The sequence below is a fragment of the Hemiscyllium ocellatum genome, chromosome 34, assembly GCF_020745735.1.
Source record: "Hemiscyllium ocellatum isolate sHemOce1 chromosome 34, sHemOce1.pat.X.cur, whole genome shotgun sequence".
Classification (NCBI taxonomy): Eukaryota; Metazoa; Chordata; class Chondrichthyes; order Orectolobiformes; family Hemiscylliidae; genus Hemiscyllium; species Hemiscyllium ocellatum.
This window is the reverse complement of record NC_083434.1, coordinates 45,660,266-45,680,794: the sequence shown is the minus strand read 5'-3', so window position 1 is coordinate 45,680,794 and position 20,529 is coordinate 45,660,266. Positions and strand designations below refer to the sequence as shown.

Genomic DNA, 20,529 nt, shown 5'->3' with positions numbered 1-20,529 from the left:
CAGATTTCTGCACAAGGAAGTGCACCACATCAAAAACTTAAAAGATGATAGTAATTTGATTGTCAGTGTAGCTCTTTATATCCTTAGCGTATACAGCATGCTTTACCCAATTACGTCAGAATGCATTTGCCAACTACTCAGCACTAATGTGGCCATTTCAGGGACATGGGTAGAACAGGGACAGGAATGGTTGCTGCAGATTCCAGGATTTAGATGTTGTGGTAAGAACAGAGAAAATGGTAAAAGAATGAGTGGTGTGGCAGTGTTAGTCAAGGACAGTATTACAGTTGCTGAAAGGACAACTAAGGACTCATCTACTGAGGTAGTATGAGCTGAGATTAGAAACAAGAAAGGGGAGGTTACTTTGTTGGTAGTTTTCTACAGACATCCAAATAGTTCCAGAGATATAGAGGATAGAATAGCAAAGATGATCTTCAATAGAAGCGACAGTGACAGGGTAGTTTTTATGCGGGGCTTTGTCTTTCCAAATATTAACTGGGAATACTGTAGTTTAGATGGGTCCGTTTTTGTCCAATATGTGCAGAAGAGTTTTCTGACACAGTACGTAGACAGGCCAACAAGGGGTGAGGCCACATTAGATTTGGTACTGGGTAATGGATCTGACCAGGTGTAAGATTTGGAGGTAGGTGAGCACTTTGGTGATAGTGACCACAATTCGGTTATGTTTACTTTTGTGATGGAAAGGAATAGGTATATACTGCAGGGCAAGAGTTATGGCTGGGGGAAAGGCAATTACAATGTGATTATGCAAGATTTACGATGCATAGGATGGGGGATGAAACTGGAGGGGATGGGCACAATTGAAATGTGGAGCTTATTCAAGGAAGAGCTACTGTGTGTCCTTGATAAGTATGTACCTGTCAGGCAGGGAGGAAGTTGTCAAGCACAGAAACCTTGATTTACTAAGGAAGTTGAATCTCTTGTCAAGGGAAAGAAGAAGTCTTATGTTAGGATGAGAAGTGAAGGCTCAGTTAGGGTGCTTGAGAGTTACATATCAGCTAGGAAAGACTGAAAGAGAGAGCTAAGAAAAGCCAGGAGGGGACATGGGAAGTCATTGGCAGATAGGATAAAGACAAACCCTAAAGCTTTTTATAGGTATATCAGGAACAAGAGAATGACTAGTTTAAGCTTAGGGCCAATCAAGGATAGTAGTGGGAATGTATGTGTGGAGTCTGAGAAGATGGGGAAGCGGTAAATGATTACTTTTAATCAGGATTCACACTTGAAAAAGACAATATTGTCAAGGAGAATACTGAGATACAGGCTATTAGTCTAGATGGAATTGAAGTGCATAACGAGGAGGTGTCAGCATGGCATGGAAATTGTGAAAATAGGTAAGTCCCCTGGGCTGGATTGGATTTCTCATAGGATTCTCTGGGAAGCCAAGGAAGAGACTGCAGAGCCTTTGTTATGATCTTTATGTTGTCATTGTCTACAGGAATAGTGTCAGAAGACTAGAGGATAGCAAATGTTTTCCCTTGTTCAAGAAGGGGAGTAGAGACAACCCTGGAAACTGTAGACCAGTAAGCCTTACTTTGGATGTGGGAAACATGTTAGAAAGGTTTATAAGACATAGGATATATAATCATCTAGAGAGGAATACGTTGATTAGAGATAGTCAAAACAGTTTTGTGAAGTGTAGATCATGCCTCACAAACCTTATTGTATTCTTTGAGAAGTTCACCAAACAGGTGGATGAGGGTAAAGCTGTTGATGGGGTGTATATGGATTTCAGGAAGGCATTTGATAAGGTTCCCTATTGTAGGCTGTTGCACAAAATACAGAGGCATGGGATTAAGTGTGATTTAGTGGTTTGGATCATAAACTGGCTAGCTGTAAAAAGACAGAGTGTGTTGGTTGATGGGAAATATTTATCCTGGAGTTCAGTTACAGAGGGACAGAGATAAGCTGCAGAGTTGGGCTGAGAGGTGGCAAATGGAGTTTAATGTGGAAAAGTGTGAGATGATTCATTCTGGAAGAAGTAACAGGAATGCAGAGTACTGGGCTAATGGTAAGATTCTTGGTAGCTTAGATGAGCAGAGAGATCTGTGTCCAGGTAGATAAGTCCTTGAAAGTTACCACTCTGGGCGGCATGGTGGCACAGTGGTTAGCACTGCTGCCTCACAGCGCCAGAGACCCAGGTTCAATTCCCGACTCAGGTGACTGATTGTGTGGAGTTTGCACATTCTCCCCGTGTCTGCGTGGGTTTCCTCCGGGTGCTCCGGTTTCCTCCCACAGTCCAAAGATGTGCAGGTCAGGTGAATTGGCCATGCCAAATTGCCCGTAGTGCTAGGTAAAGGGATAAATGTAGGGGTATGGGTGGGTTGCGTTTCGGCGGGTCGGTGTGGACTTGTTGGGCCGAAAGGCCTGTTTCCACACTGTAAGTAATCTAATCTAGGTAAGTAATCTAATCTAATCTAGGTTGATAGCTGAAAATGTGTTGCTGGTTAAAGCACAGCAGGTCAAGCAGCATCCAAGGAACAGGAAATTTGACGTTTCGGGCCAGAGCCCTTCATCAGGAATGAGGAGAGTGTGCCAGTGCTTTAACCAGCAACACATTTTCAGCTCTGATCCTCATTCCTGATGAAGGGCTCTGGCCCGAAACGTCGAATTTCCTGTTCCTTGGATGCTGCCTGACCTGCTGTGCTTTAACCAGCAACACATTTTCAGCTCTGATTTCCAGCATCTGCAGACTTCCCTTTTTACTCAGGTTGATACGTTTGTTAAGAAGGCATACGGTGTGTTAGCATTTATTGGTAGAGGGATTGAGCTTTGGAGCAATGAGGTCACACTGCAGTTGTAAAAAACTCTGAAAGGGCCACATTTGGAGTATTGCACACAATTCTGGTCGCCGCATTCTCAGACAGATGTGGAAGATTTGGAAAGGGTACAGAGGAGATTTACTAGGATGTTGCCTGGTCTGGATGCAATGTCTTATAAGGAAAGGCTGAGGGATGTGAGGCTGTTTTTGAAAAGAAGGTTGAGAGGTGACTTAATTGAGACATTAGATGATCAGAGAGTTATTTTAGGTAGACAGTGAGAGCCTTCATCCTCGGATGTGATGGTTACCATGAGGGGAAATATCTTTAAATTGAGAGGTGATAGATATCGGACAGATGTCAGAAGTGGCTTCTTTACTCAGAGAGTGGTAGGGGCATAGACTGCACTACCTGCAATAGTAGTAGACTCGCCAACATTAAGTGCATATAAATGGTCATCGGATAGACATATGGATGATAATGGAATAGTGTCGGTTAGATGGACTTTCGATTGGTTTCACAGGTCGGTGCAACATCGAGGGCTTGAAGGGCCTGTGCTGCGCTGTAATGTTCCATGTTCTAAGAAATTTGAGAGGTGACTTAATTCAGATATATAAGATAATCAGAGATAGATAGGTTGGACAGTGAGAGTCTTATTCCTCAGATGGTGATGGCTGGCACGAGGGGAACATAGCTTTAAATTGAGGGGTGATCGATATAGGACCGATGTCAGAGGTCGTTTCTTTACTCAGTGAGTAGTAGGGGCATGGAATGCACTGCCTGCAACAACAGTAGCCTCGCCAACTTTAAGGGCATTTAAATGGCCATTGGATCGGTGTATGGACGACAATGGAATTATGTAGGTTAGATGGGCTTCAGATTGGCTTCACAGGTCGGTGTAACATCGAGGACCGAAGGGCCTGTACTGCGCTGTAATGTTCTATCTTCCATGTTCTATGTTCACGCTCCTCTCAAACAGTATAAATATTGTTTACACTTTAGTTTGGTAGTTCTTGTAAATTGGCCTGATGAATACATAACAAAAAAACTGGGACACATTGTCTTTTTTCAGCAACATTCAAGGCAAAAGTATGGTTTCTTCCTTGCAAAATGCTGGAGTGCCAAAAGCTGCAGAATGCAAGTACAATAGCAATCGAGATGCTGCATAAAGCTTGACCAACTGAGTAACTCATGGCTGCTTTGTAAATAAGTTATCTTCTATTCTTAAAGCCTGAAACAAATGAAGCTTCTGATCATCTGTTGTGAAATTTAGTGGCTAAAACTTTTATCACCCATTAAACCAAGGATGTGCCTCTTCTGACTACACTCCAGTAAAGAGATTTGAAAAGAAAATCAGGCTTTTTCCAAACATATTTACTGAGCTAAGCAACTTGGAGTCAAGCCACTTTTCACCCTATTATCCAGAAGGCATATAGCTTCACAAGCAGATCATTAATTTATTTGAATTGACTACAACAAACAATTAATATTTCATAAAATAATTTCAATAATCTGTCAACATGTGTAATAATCCTTATTCATTCCACATAACAAATTAATGGAATAATGTAGTTCTGAACAAAAACATCTTGATTCTAATTGTGGAAACAGAATGCATTAAAGAGAAGACTGAGTTCACCAAGGGTAAGTTATTAGCTTTTCTCTTCAACAATGAGTTAAGACGTACACACCATTTCTTCATTATTCTCTCTTTCTGCACTAAGCAAATTCTCTTCTCACTTTTTCTGTTTGGTTCAATGTTTCAGTTTGAGTGATTTGGAATTTCAGTGAAGGATTTAGCAAGTCTATTTCCATAACAACATGAAAATATAAAGTTATGTTTTGATAGTGATCATCACATAAAGAGAAAAAATAAATTCTTAAAGCACCTTTAGCAGAATAGAGAAAAAATGATGGAGACCAACTTCTACCGAAACACAAGTCCAATTTATGACAGTATCAGGTCTTGCCCCTATGCCACTTCTGTCAGAATCTGCTCACATGCATTCTCTTCAGTCCAGCAGTGCCTCAATTTTATAACTCTCTTCCTTTTTTTGAAATTTCCCTCCAAGGTCTTCGCCATTCCAATGTAAACCAACATTTGCCAGAATTACAGTCGTCAGAAATTCCTCTGGTATCTTACGCATCTCTGATTATAATATGATTAGTTGATCAGTTGGGCACTCAACTAACTGTAGACATGGCTCTTCCCTCGACCCCTCCGCCTCTCTCCTCCTTTAAAACATACTTTAACACCAACCTCTCTGATCAGCCTTTTTGTCACTTACCTCAGTACCTCCTTTTGTACATTCTTAGTTGTTAATGCTCCTGTCCAGGAAGTTCCTGGAGAGATTTTACAGTTTAAAGGCACTTCATAAATACATGTCATTGCTGTCGAGGTAGGATGGTTATGGAACCCTTTGACAGGAAAGATCCCAACTTGTCACTTTCACTCTGAGTGCTTTTAGATGATATATGCAATATTGAGGATATACATAGCCAATGCTTATTCAATTTCCACAGTGCAGTTGGGAAATTTGCAGAGCACCAAAACTATAATTGCAAAGTTCTTACCATGTATCTTTTTTTGCATAATCAAAAAGGCTCTGTGACCTTACACAGCACAATTTCTTTTTCAAACACCCCAATTCACACTGAGAAAAGCTGAAAAATTCTGCTGTGTCAAAGAGGCATTCAAACCTGCAGTTATTTTTTTCCATTTTCAATGCACACTGTAAAATGAGATAAACTACTTGGGGAATTTTCAAAACGATATCAGTTTTATCTTCAGAATCCTTGAGGCAGAATGGAAGTGTGAAGATGATTTTCCAATTGCAGATGATTGCAAATCTGGGTTTGAGGAGAATGGTTTTCTACCCGCCTTCCATTGCTGCTCTACATCAGATACACAGGACCTGATATCATAATCCATTAGACGTTGTACAGACAATGATCTGGCAGAGCTGTGTCTGGTCCACAAGATATCAAGAAGAATCTTTTTGCAGCAGCTGCCAGGAGAGAAATCAGCTGAGGTGCAGTTGGAGTCACACACATCATTTGTTTTATTGTCAATTTGCTGTTATAATGTAGCATTAACATAAAACTAACTATGGGTATCAGTTCAGACACTACTTCATGGCATGAACCATGAATCAAGAGGAAAGTAACGTGCTGCTCCTGCAGCTCAGTTGGTAGAATGCTTGCTGCAAGGTTGCATGTTTCACACCATGAACTGAGCATTAAATAAAATCATGGCTGCTCCTGATACAACCCTTGAAGATCAGCAGGAGGTGTATGAATTGGGAGTAGGCCATTCAGCCCTTCAAGTCTGCTCTGCCATTCAACAAGATCCAGGTTGATCTGTGCACTTTCCGAATTCCACATCCCCATCTATCACAGTAACATCAGATTCTCCAGTCATCCCCAGTGCCAAGTGTATATTGGGCAGTCAAGGTCACACACACACACACACACACACACACACACACACACACACACACACACACACACACACACACACACACACACACACACACACACCACTATGAGCACATTGGCTTCCATGCCTTCTACATTAAACTAATGCCTGAGCTTTAAAAGAGAAAGTAACTGGTCATTGGATGCAAATTATACAATGGGGACATTTCAGGGACTTTTAGATAAGCACATGAATATGCAAGGAAGGGCAGGCTAAAGAGATTAGTTTAATTTGGTGTCATGTTCGGCACAACATGGTGGGCCGAAGGGCCTGTTCTATGTTCTATGTGCTTTGGGATGGTCCGAAATCATGAAAGGTGCTATTAAAACACAACTGTTTTTTTCCCCATAATTTATACCATTGTGTCATAGAATCATACATCACAGAAACAGACCCTTCACTCCAACCAGTCCATACTGAAAATCATCACAAACTAACCAGTCCAACCTGCCTGATCCTGGCCCATATCCCTCCAACTCTTTCCTATTCATATACTTATCCAAATGTCTTTTAAACATTGTTTGTACCCACATCCATCATTTCTTCTTAAACGTGTAGGAGCTGCTGTCTGAGGGGAAGTTTATGTCTTGTTTCTTTAATCTTGTGCCATAAACTGCGCAGAACCCTTTTACAGGAAAGCCCGTGAATATAACATGTGACAGCATGAAGCAACCGAAGGGCATCAGGTTCAGTGTTATCAAACTGCATGATAAAACTCACTACGGCAGGGAATGACACAGACCTATTTCAACTCCAGTTGTCTGGATAATCTTTATAACCCACAAATGACAGAAGTATGAACACGGATCAGTGGAGCCTTTTACTACTTCAGGACTTTGCATGGTCACCAATCACATACAACCTTCACACAACTGGATTAACTACTGACAACTTTATTTTGAACTTGGAATAAATAATAGAGCCAATCATGGAGTTACAGAGGAGTTAAATTCATTTTTGATGCCATCATGAATCAACCAATTAAGGAATAATAAATGTCAGATTTTGGCCTTGTCTGGGAAAGGGTTATGATTATGAATAGAGCATTTAAGGGAAATGGACAACAACTTGCAATTGTAAGTTAGTTCGTTTAACTAAAGCTCTTCATAAAACAGATGTAAGTCTTGACCTGTGATAGAGAAAGAGAGCTACAAGACAACTGCAGTTCCTTGACATTCTGCATACTGTGCGATATTAAAAGTTATGCACAGCCAGCCACACTTGTGGCGATGTATAAGGTTTTCACTATACTCAGAGTGTATGTAACAATAAAGGCTAATTCAATTTAATTCACACTAATAACTAAGACCCTTCTCCACAAGGTTCTTCAATAGTTAATTGGAAAATTGAAGAGAACAGCACAGCACAATAAGCTACACTGCTATATGTTATCACAGTCTTGTACTTTTCGCGAATATAATGCTTTGCTAACTTAGTTACCCATGGGCTAGTATTTTTAGACATTATCACAAGAGAAATATATTTATCCTGCCACTGCAATGCCCAGCTTTAATGTCCAAATAGCTAAAACACAAAGCACTATTAGATGTTACTGATAGGGGGACAATTACCACGAGCAACTTCACATCCTGATTCCACTGAAATGAGACGACATTGAAGACTTGTCATTAGCTCTCAACCTTCTTAACATTCCTACTGTCGCTGAATGCAACATACTCCTGAATATTCAGAGCTCCTGTTTCCCCCATCTCTTGTCATTCTCTGACCCTCATTTCACATTGTGGGTAATGTTCACCTTTCCAAATTAAATAAGACTTAAAACAGGAAAGATCATAACCAATTTTTACGGGGAGAGTGGTAGAAAAGTAAAACATCTCCTTACTTCTTCCTCGAAGTCCTCAAACTCGTGCATTCAATTTTCTCAACTGCACTCGCTTACCAAGTGGTTTTATAGTTCCACATTAACAGCAGCTTTCCAATTGTCTTGTAATCATCAGTACAAGTTGCTGTACAAGGGGCGACGCTTGGCTATGTGACAAAATGGACTTCCTGTCACTGATCTGACACTGGAAGTGGACTCTCCCAAACACTTTTGCTTTTAGAAAACATTTATAATCAAAGAAAAGCACTGAATATCAAGATCAACTGATAACCCATGTGTGTAAGCGAACATTTTCAGATCACTGGCCTAAGGATAATCTCTTTCACAAATCCCATGATCTTGTACAGATTGCTAATGTTTCTGTGTTGCAACTTGGGATCTTAATTACATTTAAAGTTGCCCAAGTGCACATAGTGGCTACAAAAGTATAATGTTAAAACTATTCAGTATCACCAAATCTAAATGCTTAGCAAGAAATATGGAACAGGTGACGAAGAAACAAACAACCATTCATTCTCGGTAAATTTTCCAAAACCAAATAGCTTGGTAAGGCAGGCACGTTCTAGGCATTACAGAGCCAGTGAGGAAAATGGTGGTGGAAACCACCCTCTATCCTGTATATGATGTGCAAATGCTGGTGTTGGACTGGGGTGGACAATGTCAGCAGTCAAACCACGCCAGCTTATACTTTAACAGGTTTACTTGAAATCTCAAGCTTTCAGCGCACTACTCCTTTGTCAAATCCTGCAAATACTTATTCTAGTGTAATAATTCTTGCATAGAAATTCAAATACACAGCTAAACGTAACTTGAAAAACAAAACAAATAATTTGACCAACATAAAAAAGTGGCTCTGTGGTTAGCACTCCTGCCTCACAGCGCCAGCGACCCGCATTCGATCCCAGTTTCGGGCTACTGTCTGTGTGGAGTTTGTACATCCTCCCCTTGTCTGCACTTCCTCTGGGTGCTCTGGTTTCCTCCCACAGTCCAAAGATGTGCAGGATGGGTGAATTGGCCGTACTAAATTGCCTATAGAGTCCAGGAATATGTAAGTTAGGTGCATTAATTAGGGGAAATGCAGGGGAATGGATTTGGGTGGGATACTGTTCGGACGGTTGGTGTGAACTTGTTGGGCCAAATGGCCTGTTTCTTTACCGTAGGGAATCTAAGAGGTAGGGAGGCCGCTTGAAAAAAATAGTGTAAGAAGTTGATGGATACCACATCGTGTTTTGATATTGTGTACTTCGCTGGTCAGGCAAACATGCATCTTTGAGACAGTTGATTCATAACGTCAGTGTGACATTATTGTATATGATATTCCTGTGTTAAGGTATCAGATCCATCTTGAATAGCTGCTGTTGTATTTTGCAATCCATCAGGAAAGTCAATTCGTCAAGCTGCTTGAGCCCACTGTCTGTGATAGTGTTGCAATTTATTTTGTATTTATTTGTCATGTATTTAGTTGCTCTGTGAATAAATCTTCTGATATTTGTTTTCAGTGAAAACCCAGTCTGAGCGTTCATAGCTTACCCGAGCTTAGAATAATAACTCAGGAAGACACATCAGATCTTTAAACAATTGAGCCTTATTTAGATTTGGTGTGTCTGATCTTGTAGTAAGGAACAAGACTTGTTTTTAGCTCAGTCACTCCCTCAACCCTCTGCCTTTATCTTGCAGCTGACAGTTGTTCATAGTTAAAGACTATTAAGCTCCACAATTTCTTCAAGCTGTGCTCTGGTTTTCTCCCACAGTCCAAAGATGTGCAGGGTATTTGAATTTCTATGCAAGAATTATTACACTAGAATAAGTGTTTGCAGGATTTGACAAAGGAGTAGTGCGCTGAAAGCTTGAGATTTCAAATAAACCTGTTAAAGTATAAGCTGGCGTGGTGTGACTGCTGACATTGTCCACCCCAGTCCAACACCAGCAATTGCACGTCATATACAGGATAGAGGGTATCAGTTCCAAAATATGCATCCTTATCTCAGCATCAAAGATCTATCTTGATGGAAGGAAGATATGGAGCAAAGTTGAGCAGATTCCATCAAGCTTCCATTAATTCTGCTGATGGTTAGGTCACAAGGTGTAACAATGAAGAGGATGGGATGGAGGGGGGATGAAAATGGGAATACCAGAAAGTACTAGCCGGCAAAGAAAAATCACTCCTGTAGCACAATGTAACGGACAAATCATCACTGTCTGACTGCACCTTGGAGCTGCTCTCTCATTAGAGAGATACGACTGGAGGTGAGCTTAACCTGAGGGTCACCATTTCTCAGTGAGGGGAGAAGTTGAGAAGGAGAGTTATTCATAGTAACCTCAGCCAGTGTGAGAATGGACCTCATTCTGTTGGCATCAGTCTGCACCACAAACCAGCCAGATGAACTAATCAACCCTCAATACAATGTTCAGCAGGATATAGAAAACAGGATGAGGGCTGTTCTGGTGGTGTTCCTACTTCTGAGTCAGGAAGCCCAGATTCGAATCCCACCTGTTCCAGGTGTGTATCATAACATCTTTGAACAGGTTAATTAATAATGTCTAAAACAAGAGGCTGTGTCACTATTTGTTGGTCAGTGAATGGGGAAAGAAAGGGGTTTGTGAGAGCTATTAAAAGTGAGATGCAAACCCCCTCACTTAATGGAGTTAATGGAATAGAATCAATGTTCAGAGAAGGTGAAGTGAAACAATGAAGATTGACGATTATGCAATGTTGACAAAAATATTTTATGTTGGAGACATAATATTAAAATCCCTTCATAATTATCAATTCAATTTTAGGGAGCTATTCTTTTACGAGAACAGTAGGTTTACAACTTTAATCAGAAGCAATCAGTAACTAACTGCCAGAAGTGTGCCAATTCTCTCAATGTACCCAGAGGGTTTAATGTTCTTCTGCTTATTCTATGTAAATCAGAGATGAGTCAGCGCCTATCACCATCTGCTTCCATTTTAAATCACAAACAAACTCTAAACAGCATTTATAGAATAGTATCGTAATTTATTGTCACTTGTATTCAGAAATATACAGTGAAAAGTATTTAAGTCGCCGTACTCCAGCCATTTTAATTTCAGAAGATACAAAGAAGCAATAATCAAGACCAAGTTCACCTTTCCTTGCCTAGGTTTCTGAAGGGGCTCCAGAATACGTCCCTGCAGCCATTGCTGAGGCTGCCATAGCAAAGCAGAACAGACCGGGCCCACAACACCTCTGCCAGTGCCGCAGCCCCCTCGTCACTGTCGCAAGGATTTCCATGCCAGACCCACCATGATGCTGCTACATCACCACCATAACCAGAAGGAACAGACTGGACCCAGCACCTGTAGCCTCTGCTCTAACCATCATATTGCCACCATGGCCATAAGCAACAGTTCGGACTCGCCAATCCATTACCATTGCTACTGCCCCTCGCCACAGTCTTCATCCACCATAGCTGCCAAAGGAAGAAAAGATGAAGTTTGACATGAAAGATAAATAAAGAAATAAAAAGCAAAGAAAGGAAGATGTAGCTAGCCTAGTGAATGGGAGTGAATGGGCTCAGAAATCTGGACATTTCCTACCTGCCATTGTCACTGCCATTTAACGACATTACTCACAGATATGGACCTTTGTTACAAAAACTACAAGACTGACATGGCGGAGGAGGGGGGCAGGAGAGCATGAATTGTTAAAGGCCAGACCTTTATCCTTGGCAGGTTGGTCAGAAATAGTTCACTTTCATTCTAAAACAAAAGGTTCAATCATTTAAGTCTTCATTTATGTTGAGATATGCTGCTCATCATGATACCACTTACACTCACTTACGGAGTATGATCATTGAATTTGAATTTTCCTCCAGCAGTCATGGTAAGAAATTAACCCATTTCCCAAAGCATTACCTTTTGAAGTAACAGCCCAAACAACCATCTACCTCTAAATCCAACACAGTAAAACTTCTAGTTACTTGCTCAGCCAGAGGTCAATGAAGGCCTTTAAATGAGCAATGCATTCACACTTCTGCGACTTCCCTTTTTGACTGACATTAGCCAGCAGAAGGTCAGGAGCTCATCATATGGACTTCAGTAAGGCGTTCGACAAGGTTCCCCATAGGAGACTGGTTAGTAAGGTAAACATCATGGAATACAGGGAGAACTAGACATTTGGATACAGAACTGGCTCGAAGGTGGAAGACAGAGGGTGGTGGTGAAGGGTTGTTTTTCAGACTGGAGACCTGTGACCAGTGGAGTGTCACAAGGATCGGTGCTGGCTCCACTTCTTTTTGTTATTTATATAAAGGATTTGGATGTGAGGTATAGTAAGTAAGTTTGCAGATGACAACAAAATTGGAGGTGTAATTGATAGTGTAGAAGGTTACCTCTGATTAGAAAGGGATCTTGATCAGACGGGCCGATGAGTTGAGAAGAGGCAGATGGATTTTAATTCAGATAAGTGCAAGATGCTGCATTTTGGGAAAGCAAACCTTACCAGGATGTATACACTTAATGGTAAGGTCCTGGGGAGTGTTGCTGAACAAAGAGACCTTGGAGTGCAGGTTCATAGCTCCTTGAAAGTAGAATCACAGGTAGATAGGATAGTGAAGAAGGTATTTGGTATGCTATTGTTTATTGGAAGGATGTTGTGAAACTTGAAATGGTTCAGAAAAGATCTACAAGGATGTTGCCAGGATTGGAGGATTTGAGCTATTGGGGGAGGTTGAATAGGCTGGGGCTGTGTTACCTGGGGCATCAGAAGCTGAGGGGTGACTTTATAGAGGTTTATAACATTATGAGGATATGATAAATAGACAAAGCCTCTTCCCTGGGGTGGGGAGTCCAGAACTAGAGGGCATAGGTTTAGGGTGAGTGGGGAAAGATTTAAAAGGGACCTAATGGGTAACGTTTTCATGCAGAGGGTGGTATGTGTCTGAAATGAGCTGCCAGAGGAAGTGGTGAAGGCTGGTACAATTGCAACATGTAAAAGCCATCCGGATGGGTATATGAATAGGAAAGTTTTGGAATGATATGGGCTGGGTGCTGGCAGGTGGGACTAGATTTGTTTGGGATATCTGGTCGGCATGGACTGGTTGGACTGAAGGATTTGTTCCCTTGCTGTACATCTCTATGACTCTCTGTCTCTATGAAGGGAGACCACATATCCAAATCTGTCAGGTTATTTGCGACCTTCTGGGTTGGGTGAGGACTCAATTCAAGGGCACCCAATCTTTGTTTGTGAGTCCCCAGATTGGGGTTCACACCAAGGGTCAGTCCCTGCCCTTTTCTATGACGCACCTGCCCGCACATCTCATACCTCATGATCTCACTCACCATCACTCACTTTTCTGCAGGGATCCAGGGAGAAGGCCCAAATGAATTACTGACTGTAGTCACTGTTTCCAGTGGCACTACCAGAGATAGATCCTGGCCTGGGCAGTGGTTTTGGGACTGGAGGTAGAGGAAGAGCAGCAGCTAAATGCCCCTCATGAAGTCTGGACCCCAGGTGGAAGGGATCTGCTGCCAATTGCAGGCTCAATTTCCTCAAGGTTAGAATATTTATAAGTTCATTAATTTATCTATCACGCCTTTAATGACTGATTAAGCTCAGGGACAGTGATGGAGTAGATGCTTTATCAGATGGTGAGGAAGGTTTTCAGTTTGGCGAACTGGGGTGCGATTTATATGTCTGAGCCAATTACCTGTTTCAATGTTTCACAGATGGAAAGATTTAAACAATGACTCACCATCACAACTGCTGCCCACTTTGGAATGCCTGCTTCCAGTGGGATCAATGTCAAAGATTATCCACCAAACTATGGAAACTGACTGGCCCTCCAGAGTGTGGTATCAGGGTTCACTAACTCACAGGGCTGCATATGTTGAGTCATTGAGAATGTTCAAGGTTGAGATCAAAATGTTGCAGGGGAATTCAAGGGATAGGGGAATTGGGAGGAAAGGTCATAGGAAGATTAACCTTGCTCATTTTGAATAATGGAGCAGGTTCATAGACCTGAATGATCTCCTCCTGTTCTTATCTCTGATGTCTTTTTGAGACAAATGATGGTGTAATGGTAATGCCACTCAAGTTAATAATCCATTGTGTTCGTAGGACATGGGCTGAAAACCTATCAAAGCCAATTGTCGTGCTTGAGTACAAGTCACTAACATCTCTGAAATTGAAAACTGATCTCAGCAATGGTGGCCATATGCTATCTTCATGTAAACACCACCAGGTCTGGCCCTTTCTTGCATTGACCCCAAGCAATGCAGCTGTCTTTTGACTGACCTCAGTTCTAGGTCAATCAGGAAAGGGTAACAAATATTGGCTCCCACATCTCCTGCAGGCCTAAAGAAAAATAAGTCATAAATTTGAAAAGCAACTGGAATGAATAAGAGAAGGAGGAGATCATTCAAATAGAAAAACAGCAAGTGCATATCCTTTCATCAACATGTTTGATAAAATACTGAGAAGTGTCTGCATTCTGGTACTCCCTAATTAAATTTGTTTATTGTTTAATCAAATTTATTGTTAATTCATCCTGCCTAGAGAATACATCACTGTTCCTTCAGTGTCACTGGGTAAAAATCCTGGAACTCCCTTCATAATGCTTTGTGAGACTACCAACAGCACATGGACCTCAATGGTTCAAGGAGGCAGCTCACCACCACCTTCTTAAGGGTAACTATGGCCAGGCAATAAATCCATGTTCTGTGAGTGAATAGCAAAAAATTTGATTGTTAAAGTCTGTCTTCAGTTAACACTTGTTGATTTTGTTTCCCACTTACTCTTGGTGTATCCTGTTCCACTTTAATGAAATGCCATTTGACATATTGGCAGTGCTCTATAATGCAAGCTTCTGTTCTTAATAGGCAGTACCTCTGTGATGTGAATGTTTCTTTTTGTTAAGAACCACAGGCAGTGAGAATTAATTGTCTACCTCTTTCTAAGCCAATTCAGCTATTTTGTCTCACATGACCAACTCCTCAAAAATAAACATTCCACACAGACTCATATGCATGTTGGACTGACTGTTTCAATCATGATCAAGATGGTTTCTCTGGTTGGAAACCTATGCCATGGTTTGTTTAATCAATTGAATTATCTTGGATGTTATATGTTCTGTAATAAACTCTTTAAAATGGACAAAAGTTACTGCACTATTCCTTTTATCCTTTTTCCTCGGTAAACTATAGAAGCAAAGTCATGGGCTCTCACCAAGAGTAGACAGTGTTCTAAATGATACCAAGCATGATTCATGCACTTCTCTTTTATGTAAAGGCAAAACGAACAGGAATATCTGTCACCCTATGTGGAAAATAATCTTCAAAGGCTGATGGCTATACTCAACTCCTTCACTTCCCAATCTCTTATACCGACAACACTCAAGGGTGAGATCAATAGATTTTCAGACAGTTGAGTTTGATCACCCATGATCACAATGAATGGTGGAGCAGGCTTGAAGGGCTGAATGGCCTATTCTTACTCTTAGTTTTGGATGTAGGTTTCCTTGCTGAGATGGAAGTTTCATAGCGAGCAAACCTACATCTAGAACCTCAACCTGAGCTACAAATCTTCTCAAAACTCGCTATGCTCTTAGGTTAAGATCTTACTATTCTTTGACTATTGAGGTACCTGTGTCATCACTGGAGATGAAAACAAGCTTTTTAAAAGTTTTCTTTCATTTAAACTTATTTCATTTAAACTTGTTTCAATGCCCTGATTAAATAACTCATTGTCAACATATTATTAAATAAAGTTGTGCAACAGAAATGGAGGAAAATAACATTCTGATTTGTTGTCTTTTAAAAAGAAGTCAGAAGTCACACAACACCAGGTTATAGTCCATCAGGTAAAGATTTCATCTGATGAAGGGACAGCACTCTGAAAGTTTGTGATTTCAAACAAACCTGTCAGACTATAATCTGATGTTGTGTGACTTCTGACTTTGTCTACCCCAGTCCAACATGGGCATCTCCACATAATTTAAAAAGAAAGGAGAGATTAACGTCCTTATTTCTCAAAATTTTTATTCTTTTGTGTGAGCCTATTAAAAATTCAATTAACATAGGACTGTGGACAGTCACAGCATGGGGTGAGTCAATTTATCCTCTTGAATTTGAGTCTGCAATTTGAGTGATCAATGTTGAAGCAATCCCACCAGCCACCCTTTATACCTGTTAAATATTTGGCCTTGATTTCTTCTCTATTCAAAATAGATTTCTACCTTTTTGTTTCATAACGGAATAAACCACTACAATTTACTTTAGCAAGATGTTTTAATCCTCAAAAAGACCCTCCTGACCAACAATTCTGAAGAAGCCTTACCAGACTTGAAACATTAACTCTGTTTCTCCTCCTCAGATGTTGCCAGAGCTGCTGAGTTACACCAGCATTCTCTGTGTTTGTTTCAGATTTCCAGCATCAAAATATTTTGTCTTTATTACCCTGACCAATTTCCTCCTTCTTTAAGTCATCATTCTCAGGGTCCTCAAGAATATCCCAACCAGAGAAAGCAGTTTTCTGCTTTCACATCATCATCTGACAAAGTTAAATGAGGCAGTCTTCTCTGTCCCAGGAAAAATAATTCCAGCATCTCATCCTTCTGAAAACAGTAATTTCTCATGCCTGGTATCATCCTTGGAATTAAAGTTTCTATTTTGTTGCGAGCTGAACAGTTCATTTATCTGGGTCGCAAGATTGAGTGCCAAACCAATTTCATCATGTTCCAGTCGTGTCGTTCATTCTAGTCACTGGCAGCTACATAATCCAAGTATAATTCATTAATTGGTACAGAGCTGCAATCATTTTAAGTCCTGTAAATTTTTATAGAGTGCCACTGAAAGCCTTTGAGATAGATAAGTGCGGAAGCATGAAAGAATTTCTTTTTATAGGACAGATTATTAGACAGAAGAAATAGGAATTACTTTCCCCTTGATTTGTTTTACAGGCAAAGTGGTCAACATAATTTTTGAGGGTTAAGTTTAAAATGACATTGTATCATCAGAATACACCTAATCCTATTTAATTCAAGATACAGTGAAGGAGTTGCGACTTAGTTGTAATTGCAAAAATGACTTTAAAGTCTTTGTATGATAACATCCAAAAAGATGAAGGTCAGACCATTTTTGTGAGTCTTACACTGCATGAGAGAGGCTGCTCTTGAAATATTGTGTATAGTTTATTTGCTTTATTTTGGGGGGGAATAAAGCTACCCGACTGAGTATGTAATGACAGACTCACTGGACTGGTTCCTGGGATGAGGGGATTGTCCTGTGAAGTGAGGTTAAGTAGTCTAGAGTTTGGTTTCTCAAGTTTTGAGAATTAGAGGTTATTCAATTGAAACCGTTGACATACTTTAGGGGTTTAGCAACATGGTTGCTGACGTGCAAAAAAAAATGCTGGCATGCAGTTGTCCTTTCTGTAATTAAACTATAAGTAAGAGTCTGAGATATCGACGGCCAGCTATATAGCAGCATTTATTTTTAACTTAGAATAAGTTGTTAGTTTGTAGTCTAAGTCTGAGGCCACTTCTTGATTTTTGCCTTCTTGACCAGGTTGTCTTGAATCCAAACTCATAGTGTGGCATCAAACCCATCAAACAACATGATGGAAGAAGATAGATCCACAATGCCTTTGGGAGGGAGTTCCAGGATCATGGCCCAGCAACATTGAAGGAACAGCGATATATTTTCAAGTCAGGATGGTGAGTGGCTTGGTGGGTAACTTGCAAGGGCTGGTGTGCCCATGTATCTATTGTCCTTGTCCTTTAAAATGGCAGTGACTATGGGTTTAGAAGTTGCTATCTAAGGAGCCTTGGTGAATTTCTACAATGCATCTTGTAGATACTGCACACTGCTGCTACTGAACATTGATGGTGGAGGGAGTGGTTGTTTGGGGATGTTGTGTCAAATAAGCTGCTTTATCCTATGGTGCTATTGGTACTGAGATGATTGAACTCAAGCAACCATTACATTCTTGTGCTAGATCTGACTCCAGTCCGGGAGTTTCCCATGAGTCCCATTCACTTTGGTTTTGCTAAAGTTCCTTGATGCCACAATTGGTGAAATGTAGCCTTGATATCAAAGACAGCCATACCCACCTCACCTCTTTACAACATTAAGAGACTTGCTAATGATCTCACCACTGTAGCATAATATAACCAGAGGGTACAAAAGTCCCACACTCCATCTTAACTCGGGTTACTTGGAGCATGGCATGCTGATGGACTGTAAGTATCTGAATAGCTTAATGTTAGCCCAGGCAACCTCTGTACCATAGGTGCAGCCCACTTATAAGAGAGGCAGCCTGACTGTAATGCTTCCATGCAAATTATTTCAAGACTGGTATTGCTATTCCTCTGTTCTGAAAAGACTTGAAATGTCAAGTCTGTCTCTTCACAGATGCTGCCAGACCTGCTGAGTTTCTCCAGCATTCTCTGTGTTTTGTTCAGATTCTCAGAACTGCAGATTGTGCTTTTTATTTGGAATTTCTTTCTGGTTCCTTATTTATTCCTTAATCACAATTCCAAAATCAAACCATCTGATTATATCACAGTAGAGTGTGCAGGAACTTGCTACATGCAAATTGATCGCCATGTTTCCTGCATTACAAAAGAGAGTGCATTTTAAAAGTAACTGTAAAGCACTACAACACATTGTGAGGTCATGGAAGTCATTCTTTTTTAAAAAGAAAGAAAGCAATTCTGAACATAAAGTATCAGACAGAGGTGAGAATGTGCACCAAGAGGAAAGACAGAGAAGAAATCAAGAGCAGGTGGAATAAGATGTAACCAAGAGAAACCAAACTCTGTGAAAAAGAAAAGTAAGAAAATTGAAGTTTGCATTTAGCAGTGCATAGAGGTGAGCGAGTGGGTATAAGATATTACCAGCAGGGCCTTGTATCTCGAGGAGCGAACTGCAGGTGATCACAAAACACAGTCTGTCATTTTTCACCCATTAACTTTAATGAGCAGCAAATCATGACTGTGTCCAGGCCCTTTGGAGATGTGTTTATTGTATCACTACAGACCCCTGTGGATTTCAGATCAGAGAAACACTCCACAAGGAACGACTAAAGATACTGTGAGAGATTGTGTTGATATTAATTGTCATTTTATACCAGCATGAAATTTCCTTTGACCTAGAATGTGTTTGATGTCAACATATGAAACTATTATGACTGAATAGCCCTGTTTATTTTTGCTCTGTGATTGTTGATATCTAACATAATGTTGGAGTAGATCACTCTAAAATAATGAAATGAGGTTAGGAGGCCTACGACGCCAGGTGATGAAGGAGCAGTGCTGCGAAAGCTGGTGATTTCAAATAAATCTGTTGGACTATAACCTGGTGTCAGGTGACTTCTGACTTTGTCCACTCCAGTCCAATACCAGTACCACCACATCACATTGAGATGAGGCAAATATGCTTTTTGGGGGCTCATTGTGTCATGTGTTTTGCTTCCAGGAGGGTATTTATACCTGATGCAGTGATGATGTTAGACTGTAACATAGGAACAAAATGTGGTTGGCATTATGCTGAAAAATCCAACAGATATTTATTACAGTTCACTACCGTCGACATATACTTCAACGACAGATACATTGGTGTCTGGGTTGACTTAAGCTACTTCGGGTATAAAGAGTCGTGCATAAACATTGGCATGTCATGCCTGAAGCAGTCCCAAAGAAGATGGAGTCTGAGATCTTTGTATCCTCAGGTCAGATGCTACATTGCAATGATGATATCACAAGCAGTCTCTTAAAGGTACATTGATAATCTGAATGATAAAACACTAAACATTAGTTGAGACTCTGGTCTGTCTGTTGTCAGGGGAGGGATGACCATTAAATTCTAGTCTAGACAGCTATATTTATATCCTGTGAATAAATTGACAGAAGTGACTTCAATTCCCACACCAGACAATTGAACACTAAATTTAACACCTCAGTGAAATACAGAGAGAGAGTGCTGCATTGAAGCAGTGGTCTCGATTTGAATGAACTGATGTCCTCTCGGTTCTCTCTGATGGGTTTCTCAGTTAGACCATGCGCTTCATGGGATTGGTGGCTTTGTTTCATGTTGGCAGGTCCTACTTAAACAGTCTACAGCTCAAATTCTCTCTCACCCTTTTAGATTTTGGTCAGATATTGGTCACTCTGGCTAAGATCACTTTGTGTGGCTCAGTGGTAGATTCTGTCCCATATCGCTTTGGTGAAAGGGCTTGAGATAATTTAATAAAGATATATAAATGCAAATGTTGTTGATATTGCAAAGTACATCTGTCTGGGCATGTTTTCTCTGACTACTCCAGGCAGCAAACTCCTACCTGAAAGTGAAAAGTCTCATATCCGTGATGTCTTCCTTCCACAAGAGCCAGAATCCAGTGATCAATGATTAAGAAAGGCAGTGATCTAATGGCTCTAGCAAGATACTGAATGCCCCTCGAGAGGGCA

The 20,529-nt window shown here is 40.7% G+C and overlaps 1 protein-coding gene across 2 annotated transcripts in view; it reads right to left on the bottom strand.

Moving 5' to 3' along the window:
• The window catches only part of LOC132832348 (cadherin-12-like), a 649,932-nt gene that overhangs the window by 138,201 nt on the left and 491,202 nt on the right, over window positions 1–20,529 (bottom strand). The gene's annotated exons all lie outside the window — the stretch shown is intronic.